This window comes from Loxodonta africana, chromosome 14 (assembly GCF_030014295.1).
Source record: "Loxodonta africana isolate mLoxAfr1 chromosome 14, mLoxAfr1.hap2, whole genome shotgun sequence".
Lineage (NCBI taxonomy): Eukaryota > Metazoa > Chordata > Mammalia > Proboscidea > Elephantidae > Loxodonta > Loxodonta africana.
Genome location: NC_087355.1, coordinates 70,603,814 through 70,615,893, shown reverse-complemented (window position 1 = coordinate 70,615,893; position 12,080 = coordinate 70,603,814). Strand labels below are relative to the sequence as shown.

General features: G+C 40.1%; 1 protein-coding gene across 4 annotated transcripts in view; it reads left to right on the top strand.

Annotated features, from left to right (window-relative positions):
* Positions 1 to 12,080, top strand: part of SNTB1 (syntrophin beta 1) — a 255,140-nt gene that overhangs the window by 91,258 nt on the left and 151,802 nt on the right. The window lies entirely within an intron of this gene.

The following is a 12,080-nucleotide window of genomic DNA, read 5'->3' as shown; positions in this document are numbered from 1 at the left end:
CTAACTCGTAAGTCCAGGTTTTTCTATCCTAAAACAATTCCAAGAATCATAATATTTAAGGTTTATAACACTATGGAGTAAATACATTTTCATATGTTTTTCTTCATGGCAATAAAAATGGGTGTCTGAAAACACAAATGGGTACTGGGAAGAGGAAAGAGAAGGAGGCCAGATACAAATACAGATATTCTTAGACTGGATAATGGATAGTGCACAATTTACTATGCCACAGTTTACTACACATGTGATGTTGGGCAAGTAAACCTTATTCAAATGTAAAATGGGCTTAATAATATGGTTGTCATGAGGCATAAATGTGATAATTGATGGACAGTTCATATGTGTCTATGAATTATCAATGAATGCTTGCCATTATTCACAACCTTGGTTAAAGGAGGAAGAAATGCTTCTGTGGTGTTAACATGTTTACCACATCATTACAGTGTCTTACAATGTGAAATCTTTGTCTCTCCTGTAACTTTACCAGTAGTTACATAATTAATTTATCATCATATTAGAAAAATGCATATAAAGCTAAGATTCAGTAGTTCCAATGCTTCTTTCCTTGACCTCCTTGTTTGGCAGCAGACATTGTTGAACAATTTAGGGTTGTATTTACCTCATTTCTTGAGTGAGTAATGTCTTGTATTTCCAAGTTCTGGTAGAAAATTCATTCCAAGTGTAATTCACTTATAAATCTACAATTCCATGAACTCTGGGTATGATTCACTGAATTACGTCTTAGTGTTTGCAAATGACAGTGGTGGAACTGGAAGGAAGCATTCTTGGAAGTAATCAGTATATTATGTAGTTTAATATGGGTAGACTTTCTTAAAGCAGACGATTTCATTTAAAAGAGTTTGGAAATTACGTACAATTAAAAAAAGAAGAAAAAAGGAAGGGAAGAATTGTTTTTATATATGACAAACAGGATGAACTGCTTTGAGGGCAAAAGTTTGTTTTTCAGGTTCTGCCTCTGTTGGTATAGATAGCATATTTTCTATAAGATATTAGACTATAAATATTTGATTGTGTATCAGTAAAAATCAACTCAGAGCTCTCTGGAGTCTGCTCAGGTCGCAAATTCTGCATGACTTGTATAGGCTTGTCCAACAAGGTAATATATTTAGATAAGTGTTATCAGGTAAACAAAAAAAGAAGAACTTAAAAGTTCGGAGCCTGTTAGAAAGTAAAGCCTTTATATTTTTCCATCTAGAAATATTTTAAACTCTCTCATTTTAGATTGAAGACTACACCTGCAGCTACTGTGAGCGTGGCACGTAGGAAAGCCTGCACGCCCACCTGGATGATGAGAGTAATTCACAGCCAGAATTTCCCATTTAGCCACCTTTAAGCTTTGGTCTGTGGGGAGCAGAGGAACCTGGCCTCAGAGAAGCCTTGGGTGGACTTTGCCCTACAGAAACAAAAGTTAGAGCGTATAAAGACTTTTTAAACATGGCCTTTTTTTTTTTTTTTTCAATTATGCAATAGTTATGTGTTATTTACATGGAAACAGTTTAAGTCCTCTTTCAACCTGTAGAAACTGTTGCGTTTCATACTAGAGTCAGTTAAACATATCAGTATATTAACACTTGTCCATAAGCAATATCGGAAACCTTAGTGGTGCAGTGGTTAAGAGCTACGGCTGCTAGGTTCGCAGTTCAAAATCCACCAGTGGCTCCTTGGAAACCCTACAGGGCAGTTCTGCTCTGTCCTATAGAGTCGCTATGAGTCGGAATCAACTCGACGGCAACAGGTTTTAGAAGCAACATCGTGAATTACACAGTCGACCTGAGATGTTTTTAAGGCTATGGCCTTGGGCTCGTTAAAACTCTGGCTTGGGTCTCTGCCAATGAATAGCTGAGTCCCAGTGGTTTGTCCCTTACATGAGCCCAAAAGGTTTTTGCTTTGGATTTTTCTCTAAGTACAAGCAGATATACCCTAAAATATTTCCAGTGATTGTTTTGAGATTCATATTGGTGCTTAAGCAAAGTCGCCTTTTAGAACATTTCTGAATGTGTGTTAAATATTATGCAATTTAAATACTTGGAAAAAATATGTGAGTTTTGTGTTATTACAGCTGCAGATCCTGAAGCTTAGGGAGGCCAGGTAATGTTCCATGTCTCCATTGGTAGAGGAATGAGAGCATAAGCCAGGCTGGTTTAACTCGGAAGTCTATCTTTTATCTAAACTGTATCGTTCTCGAGTAACCCAGTAAGCTTCCTGTTGTTTAGCTTAGGCTTTCCCCTCACAACACCCACAACGTCCTCCCTCTCCTTCTGTGCTTCCAAGTTTAGATCATAGAGCATAGACGGTGTTTGAGATCAGGAGGAAGGGTTTAAGTCATCTGTTCAGTTCAAGACTATTTCCCTCCTCAGCTTTGATCTTTACCTTTTCCCTTTTGTTTGGCTCCAGGATGTCTGCAGAGAAGGTGGGAGGATGGTGGGAATATGGATAACATGGAATGTAAGAAAATACCACTAAGATTAAACAAGCAACCAACAAAAACCATACTCCTGAGCATCAAGTTGATTCCGACTCATAGGGATCCTATAGGACACAGTAATACTGCCCTGTAGGGGTTCCAAGGCTGTAACCTTTACGGAAGCAGGCTGCCACGTATTTCTCCCACAGAGCAGCTGGTGGGTTCAAACCACAGGCCTTTTGGTTAGCAGCTGAGCGCTTAACCAGTCCGGCACCAGGGCTGCTGTCACTAAAATTGGAACCCCTAAAGAGGCTCCAGGGTGTTCCTTATCTGCCAGATCTTTCTGTCCTTGTTCTTCAGGTCTGTCCCTGGGAGGTTTGCTTTGGGCTGAAAGCACAAAGGAAACTACCGTTTATAGTACACTTTAAAAAAAAAAAAATACTGGGCAATTTACATGTATTATCTAGTTTAATACACATAACAACCCATTATCAACTGCTAACTGAAAGTTTGGCAGTTCGAAATCCAGTGACCCTGTGGAAGAAGAGGCCTGATGATCTGTTCCCATAAAGATAACAGCCAAGAAAATTCTATGGAGAAGTTCTACTCTGTAAAACATGGGGTCACCATGAGTAAGGGCCAACTCGAAGGCAGCTAACAACAACTAGAGAAGAAATCTGAGGCTTAGAGAACTTCAGTAACTTGTACAAGTTTAGATCTGATTCCAAAAGTCAGGTTAAAAAGGAAGGGCCTTGGATTCCAATCAAGGCTTGAGTGGAACAGATTGAGACTGTAGGTCTTAAAACCCAACTCGTTGACATCGAAATCAATTCTGACTCATAGCGACCGTATAGGACGGAATAGAACTACCCCATAGGGTTTCTAAGGAGTAGCTGGTGGATTTGAATTGCTGACTTTTGGGTTAGCAGCCAAGCTTTTAACCACTGTGCCAAGTTAATTGACTTCTCTGTGCCTCAGTGTACTCATCTGTAAACTTGGAATAATAAGTGATCCCATCATACAAGGTTGTTGTGAAAATTAGAAGAGGTAACCCATGTAAAATCCCAGATGTTTAGTTAACACTCAGCGTTGGCCATTACTCAATGGCGTCAACCTTCCATGAAGACTGAGGTCAAGCTCTGATGACTCGTCAAAGCTTCACACCCAAAATTGTACTGCCTGCTTACCTTTGTCTTTTCATGGATGTTCTGCCCATAGCTCAAACCTTGTATCTCCAAAACTGAAATAGTTCATTCTCATCCTCTCAACCTATCCTTCTTCCCTTATTCTCTGGCCCTTTTAAAGACATCACTGTCTACTTAATCAAGGTAGTTAAAAGCCTTAGTTGTAAAGATAAGGAAGCTTAAGAACAGTTGAGTTTAAATGATTTGCTCATAACCACACAGAGAATTAGGACCCCAGCCAGGATGAAAATTTAGATGTAGTGAGCTCTAGGTGCGTTGTCCTACTATCTGTTCATTCATTCATTCACTCTCTCACTTATTCATTCATACATTAGTTTATTGTTTTAACCATTCAATCCTTATATTTTTAGGTGCTCCTTCTTGTCTTGTAGCATTGACTAGCACCTCCAGTAAAATACTGAATAGAGGAAATAATGGGTATCAGTATTTTGGTCCTGATTTTCAAGGAGATACTTTCAGCATTTCCCTTTTTAGAATGTTTGGTGTCAATTGTTTTTTAATGGTTACTCTTTATCCAGTTAATGAAGTTACTCTCTATTTCTGGTTTACGAGGTCTTTTTTGTTTTACTGTAACTGCCTGGCATAAACCTGTCTTGGAAGAAGTACAGCCAGAATGCTTAGAGGCAAGGATGGTGAGACTGTGTCTTACATACTTTAGACATGTTGTTAGGAGGGATCAGTCCCTGGAGAAGGACATCACGCTTGGCAGAGTACAGGGTCCACGGAAAAGAGGAAGACCCTCAACGAGGTGGATTGACACAGTGGCTGCAACAATGAGCTCAAGCATAACAACGATTGTAAGGATGGCGCAGGACCGGGCAGTGTTTCGTTCTGTTGTGCACAGGGTCACTATGATTCAGAACCGACTTGACGGCACCTAACAACAACAACATAACAAACAACAGTGTTTAACCAGTTTCGCAGTAAACAAATAATCATACTGTACTGTCTTCTGCACATATTACTGGACTTGGCTTGCTGATATCTTGTTTAGGATTTTTGCCTTTAAATTTATGAGTGAAATAAATGGCAATTTTCCTTTTTGAAATTTTCCTCTCCTGATTTTGTTATTAAAGTTATAATAGCTTCATAGAATAAATTGGGGAGGTTCATTCTCGTTCCATTCTCCGCAATAGCTTGATTAAGTTTTGAATCATCTATTCTTCGGCTATTTGGTAGAATTCACTAATAAACTCTGACTGTGACTCTGACTTTGTGGGGAAAATTTAACAAGTGCTTCCATTCCTTTTTTGTCCCCCATCCTTTTAAGATACTGGGATTAACCAGGCTTTCTATTTCTACTTAGGTTAACTTTAGTAAGTTTATTTTTATAGGGATTTGTGAATTTAATCAAAGTCATCAAATCTATTATCATAAAGCTGTCAAAACTAGTATTATTTTTATCTCTGTTGTACATTGAAACCTGTGAGAGCGGGAACTCAACAGGACGGCCTTGTTTTTCCAGGTCCTACAGGTTTTCCACCTTTGGCAGGATGCAGTCCCCACTTTTCTATTTAGTGGAAAATATTTGAGTCTTCCTCCTCTGACAGGTTCATACCTTATACACTTTCCAGCTTTGGCAGGTTTTACCCTTTCATTTATCACAATGTTTGTGTTTCCGTTACCTCTTTTTATTTCCATCGAACATGCCAGGGGGTTGTCCTTTTTTTTTTTTAGCCTTTTTTATACTATGTTTAGATTTTTCCCTTCTGATGACGTTGAATATTTTGATGATTTGAATTCTGATATAGTTTCAGAGTATGTTTGCCGATTTAATTTTTCCGCAAGATCCATGGATTTGCTCAGCATCGATAGCAAATGATTGCTCATCGGCGGCAGTATTCTAGCCCGTGTCTCCATGCCATCCAAACCACTTGTATTGTTACAGCCTGGTTATGGGGAAATAGACTTTCAAATTAGATTTAGAAGCTGTAGACTCAATGTCTGGGTCTCTTGCTTACTTAAAGTAAGATGCTTGAACTCTCTGGGCATCAATTTTCCCACCTTTTTTATTGTTAAACTTTTCTGTGGGTTTATTTATTGTCAAAAGTTTTATCCATTTGCTGATGTGCTCACCATTATCCCGTACCTACCTCTTTTAAAAACAAACTTGTTCTATCTTGACCGCTTAGAGTCAAGCAAAGCTACTGAAGTTTTAGAGAAATACTTGGGAGCTTTTATTCTCATGGCTCTGACAGTCAGATCCAAGAAATTTGCTTTGGACTGTCTGGCATCCTAATCGTGTTCTTGGCAATCTTTCCCAAAAGAGTTTCAGGCAAAGCCAATCTAAGTTTGACCTTTAGGAGAAAATCCAGTATATTAGGTGAATCCTATAGGCATTAGTTTTGTTGAACAAGATGTATTTGTGAATATGTGTATGTGGCGGGGGGAGGAGGGGTATTCGGAGTCCATGGTGGTGCAGATGGCTAACATGCCCCACTGCTAATCGGAAGGCCGAAGGTTCACGTCTGCCCAGAAGCACCTCCGAAGAAAGGCTTGGAGATCTACTTCTGAGAAATCAGTCACCGAAAACACTATAGAGCACAGTTCTACTCTGACACACATGGGGTCGCCATGAGTCATAACCCACTTAAAGCAACTAGTCACTGGTGTGTGTTTGGGGAGGAGGGAGAACTTCATGGGGAAAGTTGTTAGGCTTTGCCTCCTGGGTCATGGAAGTTGCAAGCAGATAAACACACAGTCAGATTCCTAAAACCTTTTAGTTTATGCGTATTTCTGATGGAGATGACCGTAAGCATCAAATGATACCGTGCATGTGGAAATGTTTTAAGCTTTTAACGCATGTTCAAGATAGCAGGTACTCAAATTTTTTTTTTAGTTTCGTGGACCCTGATGCTTCAGAGTCTGCCCTCCCCGTCTCCCTTCCCCTCAGCTGCCTCTAGCATTGTTTTGGGTCTACAGCATAGCCAGGGTAGATTGAAAAAAAAAAAAATCTCAGACCTGTCCTGTACCTGCCCTTGGTAATGATATTTCGTTTACTTAATGTAGTTTCCTCTGGAAAAGCCTTGTGACCCTGGGCTTCTGCCACTGAGAATTAACTGCATATTTACTGAGCCCCAAGCTACACCTGGAATAATAGAGTTTTATTTTCCAGTAATACCTGTAAAAGGATAAGTGAGGGAGGTACTTCCTGCCTTTTGACGTAAAGGCCCATTCACATATGATTGTCTGTCTAGGAAAAGAATGAAAACATATGAGGAGCTGAGTATTCAAACATCCTTTCTGCCTCTTACTCACTTCCTGTCTTCAGAGGTTAGGATATAGCTGCTAAAATAGTTACTGCATTTTCCCAAGGAAAAGAAATTATGATTATTTGCGACAGTGAGGAGCCTGCTGGCAAATTGTTGAAGCATCAAGCCTGTAGACTTGTTTGTAAGATGATCAGCACAGCTCGGCATAGAATAAACCATCATCACGTTTATGGTCCTGATGCTGATGATATCAGTGGAGATCACCACATAACATACTTGGAGCTTAAGGAAGTCATGCCTGAGGAGTCTGGAATGACTTCCAGAAAGAGGTCTTACCTGAACTGAGTTTTAAAGGATGTAGGGAAGAGTTTGCCAGAAAGGTTTCCGTGCAGAGGTGGCCCGTTGTGCAAAAGATCAGAGGTAGGAGAGAACACGGGTGTTCAGAGACCTAAACAGTTTTTCGCTCTGGCTAGCGTGTGAACCCTGGGTACCAAGAGGTGGTTGGGTGATGAGGGCAGGAGGTGGCAGGAGTCAAACAATGAATGCTTCTATATGAACTGAGAAAGACTTAAGCCCTCTTGTATGTGTCTCTTTGAGAATAATATCCTATATTTGACTATTTGTTAAATAGACAACTCTGCCCCCAAAACACACATGTACTCTGAAATGTAACCACCTTAAGGGCAGAGACCTAATCTGTCTTGTTTAATAACTCCAGTGCTCAGAACAGGGCCATACCCATAGCTAAACCAGTTGCCATTGAGTTAATTTCTACTCATGGTGCCCCCATGTGTGTCAGACTAGAACTGTGTTCCAGAGGGTTTCTAATGGCTGATTGTTCAGAAGTAGATTGCCAGGCCTTTCTTCTGAGGTGCCTCTGGGTGGGCTCCAACCTCCAACCTTTCAGTTAGCTGCCTGGCATGTTAACCATTTGCATCTCCCAGAGATTCTGTGTCCATCGCAGGAGCTCCTTTAACATTTGTTGAATTAATAAATGACTGATCAGTATGCTCCTAGGTAGTTAGTTGTAGCACTGCCCCATGGGATGGGATGCTTTCATTGGGTCCACTGGCTTACTCTGGGGGCAGTTATCTTGCTTTGTTGAAGAATCAAGGCAGATCTCATGGAATGGCCGGACTGTTGAAAATAGAATAATTTTGAGACAGTCTTTTACCTGGGGGCAAAAGAACATTAAAAAAAATGAACATCCAGTTTATTTTATTCCTAACTCCACATAGTAATGCTCCACCCCTTCTCCCATAATGCTCTCTGACCTCCTGAGACCCTCTTGGCTATACTCACAAAACAAAACGAACCCCTGCCACCAAGTCAGTTATGATTCTCAGCCGTATTAAAATTCTGCCTTCACGGACCCACCTGACAGAATGGAAATGAAATAAATATTGGTGGTTGTTCTTGGTGCCATGAAGTTGCTTCTGACTCACAGTGACCCTATGTACAGCAGAACAAAACACTGCTGGGTCCCATACCATTCCGCACACTCTTTGCTTTGTTTGAACCCATTGTTGCAGCCACTGTATCAATCCATTTCATTGAGGGTGTTGCTCTTTTTCACTGACCCTCTACTATTCCAAGCATGATGTCCCTCTCCAGGGACTGGTCTCTCCTGATAACCTGTACAAAGTACATCAGACCAAGTCTCGCCATCCAGCTTCTAAGGAACATTCTGGCTATACTTCTTCCAAGACAGATTTGCTCATTCTTCTGGCAGTCCATGCTATATTCAATATTCTTCGCCAGCACCATAATTCAAATGCATCAATTCTTCTTCAGTCTTCCTTATTCATTGTACAGCTTTCACATGCGTATGAGGAGATTGAAAATACCATGGCTTGGGTCAAGTGCTCCTCATTCCTTAAAGTGACGTCTTTGGTTTTTAACACTTTAAAGAGGTCTTTTGCAACAGATTTGCCCTTTTTTTTTTAATATATCATTTGATTTATTAACTGCTGCTTCCATGGTCACTGATTGTGGATGCAGGTAAAATGAAATTCTTGACAACTTCAATCTTTTCTCCGTTTATCATGATTTTACTTATCGGTCCAGTTGTGAGGATTTTTGTTTTCTTTATGTTGAGGTGCAATCCATACTAAAGGCTGTGGTCTTTAATCTTCATCAGTAAGTGCTTCAAGTCCTCTTCACTTTCAACAAGCAAGGTTGTGTCGTCTGCATACCACAGGTTGTTAATGAGTCTTCCTTCAATCCTGTTGCCGAGTTCATCTTCCTATAGTCCAGCTTCTCAGAATATTTGTTCAGCATACAGACTGATTAAGTGTGGTGAAACGATACAACCCTGATACACACCTTTCCTGGTTTTAAACCACATGGTATCCCTTTGTTCTGTTCAAATGACTGCCTCTTTGTCTATATGTACAGATTCTGCATGAGCACAGTTAGGAATTCTCATTCTTTGCAGTGTTATCCATAATTTGTTAGGACCCACACAGTCGAATGCCTCTGCACAGTCCGTAGAACACAGGTAAACATCTTTCTGGTATTCTCTGCTTTCAACCAACATCCAGCTGACATCAGCAATCTTATCACTCGTTCCATGTCCTCTTCTGAATCCTGTTTGAATTTCTGGCTATTCCCTGTTGATGTACTGCTGTAACCATTTTTAAATTATCTTCAGCAAAATTTTACTTGCATGTGATATTAATGATATTGTTTGTTAATTTCTGCATTCTGTTGGGTCACCTTTCTTTGTAATGCGCACAAATATGAATCTCTTCCAGTTGGTTGGCCAGGTAGCTGTCTTCCAAATTCCTTGGTATAGATGAGTAAGCACTTGTAGCATTGCATCCTTTTATTCAAACATCTCAATTGGTATTCCATCATTTTCTGGAGTCTTGTTTTTCGCCAGTGCCTTCAGAGCAGCTTGGACTTCTCCCTTCAGTGCCATTGGTTCTTGATTATATGCTATCTCCTGAAATGGTTGAATGTCAGCCAGTTCTTTCTGATACAGTGACTCTGTATATCCCTTCCATCTTCTTTTGATGCTTTCTGCACTGTTCAATATTTTGCCCACAGAATCCTTCAACATTGCAACTTGATGCTTGAATTTTTTCTTCAGGTCTTTCAGCTTGAGAAATGCTGCGCGTGTTCTTCCCTTTTGTTTTTTTTTTAACTCCAGGTCTTTATGCATTTCATTATAATACTTTTGTTTGTCTTCTCGAGCCGCCCTTTGAAATCTTCTCTTCAGCTCTTTTCCTTCATTTTTTCCATTTACTTTAGCTACTCTACATTCAAGAACAACTTTCAGAGTCTCTTCTGACACCCATTTTGGTCTTTTTTTCTTTCCTGTCTTTTTAATGACCTTTTGTTTTCTTCATGTATGGTGTCCTTGATGTTATTGCACAACTCATCCGATCTTTGGTCATTAGTGTTCAGTGCATCAAATCTATTCTTAAGATGGTCTCTAAATTCGGTGGAATACACTCAAGTTCATATTTTGGCTCTCGTGAACTTGTTTTTTCTTCAGCTTCAGATTGAACCTGCACATGAGCAATTGATGGTCTGTTCTGTAGTTGTCCCCTGGCCTTGTTCTGACTGGCGATATTGAGCTTCTCCATTGTCTCTTTCCATAGATGTAGTCGATTTCATTCCTGTGTATTCCATCTGGTGAGGTCCAAGTGTATAGTTGCTGTTTATATTGTTGAAAAAAGATATTACCAATGAATGAGTCGTTGGTCTTACAAAATTCTATTCATGCAATCTCTGGTGTCGTTTCTATCAACAAGGCCATATTTACCAACTACTACTGGTCCTTCTTTCTTGCCAGCTTTTGCATTCCAAAACCAAAAAAACCCATTGCTGTTGAGTCAATTCTGACTCACAGCGACCTTATAGGATAGAGTAGAACTGCCCCATAGAGTTTCCAAGGAGCGCCTGGTGGATTTGAACTGCTCACCTTTTTGGTTAGCAGCCTTAGCGCTTAACCACTATGCCACCAGGGTTTCCTTTGCATTCCAATCACTAGTAATTATCAGTGTATCTTGACTACACGTTTGATTGATTTCAGACTGTAGAAGTTGATAAAAATCTTCAATTTCTTCATCTTTGGCAATTGTGATTGGTGCATAAATTTGAATAATAGTCGTATTAACTGGTCTTCCTTGTAGGCATATGGATATTATCCTATCAGTGATGGTGTTGTACTTTGGGATTGATCTTGAAATGTTCTTTTTAATGATGAATGCGGTGCTGTTTCTCTTCCATTTGTCATTCCTAGCATTGCTGACCATATGACTGTCGGATTCAAAATGGCAACTTCTGGTCCATTTCAGCTCACTAATGCCTAGGATATCGATCTTTAAGTGTTTCATTTCATTTTTGACGACTTCCAGTTTTCCTAGATTCATACTTCGTACATTCCACTTTCCTATTATTAATGGATATTGCAGCTGTTTTTTCTCATTTTGAGTCATGCCACATTAGCAAAGGAGGGTCCCAAAAGCTTTACTCCATCCACATCATTAAAGTTGACTCTATTTTGAGGAGGTAGCTCTTCCCCAGCCGAATTACAGTGCCTTCCAACCTGAGGGAAACCCTGGTGGCGTAGTGGTTAAGTGCTACGGCTGCTAACCAAGAGGTCAGCAGTTCAAATCCGCCAGGCGCTCCTTGGAAACTCTATGGGGCAGTTCCACTCTGTCCTATAGGGTCTCTATGAGTTGAAATTGACTTAACGGCAGTGGGTTTTTTTTTTTCCAACCTGAGGGGCTCGTCTTCGAACACATATCAAACAGTGTTGCGCTGCTGTTCATAGAACTGTCTCTGGTCAGTATTTTTAGAAGTAGTTTGCCAGGTCCTTCTTCCTAGTCTGTCTTAGTCTGGAAGCTCTGCTGAAACCTGTCCACCATAGGTGACCCTACTGGTATTTGAAATACCGGTGGCATAGCTTCTAGCATCATGGCACTACGAAAGCCACCATAGTACAACAAACTGACAGAGTGGCGGAAATATTGATAAGTGGTTGAAAATAATAATTCTTCTAGACAACTCTGCCCAACCAAAGAAAAACTAACTTGAGTACATAATCTCAACATAGGCTTATTTTTGTGTCTGTTAGGTGCCTATAGGGTTTGATAAAACATCAGAAGACTCATTTGCCTAAGGCCTTTGACTAGAATTCGGCACTGATTTAATAAGACTATTGGTGATAACAAATAGTGAGATAAGAAATACCCTTTTTTTTTTTTTTAATGCTGTCACAAGAGG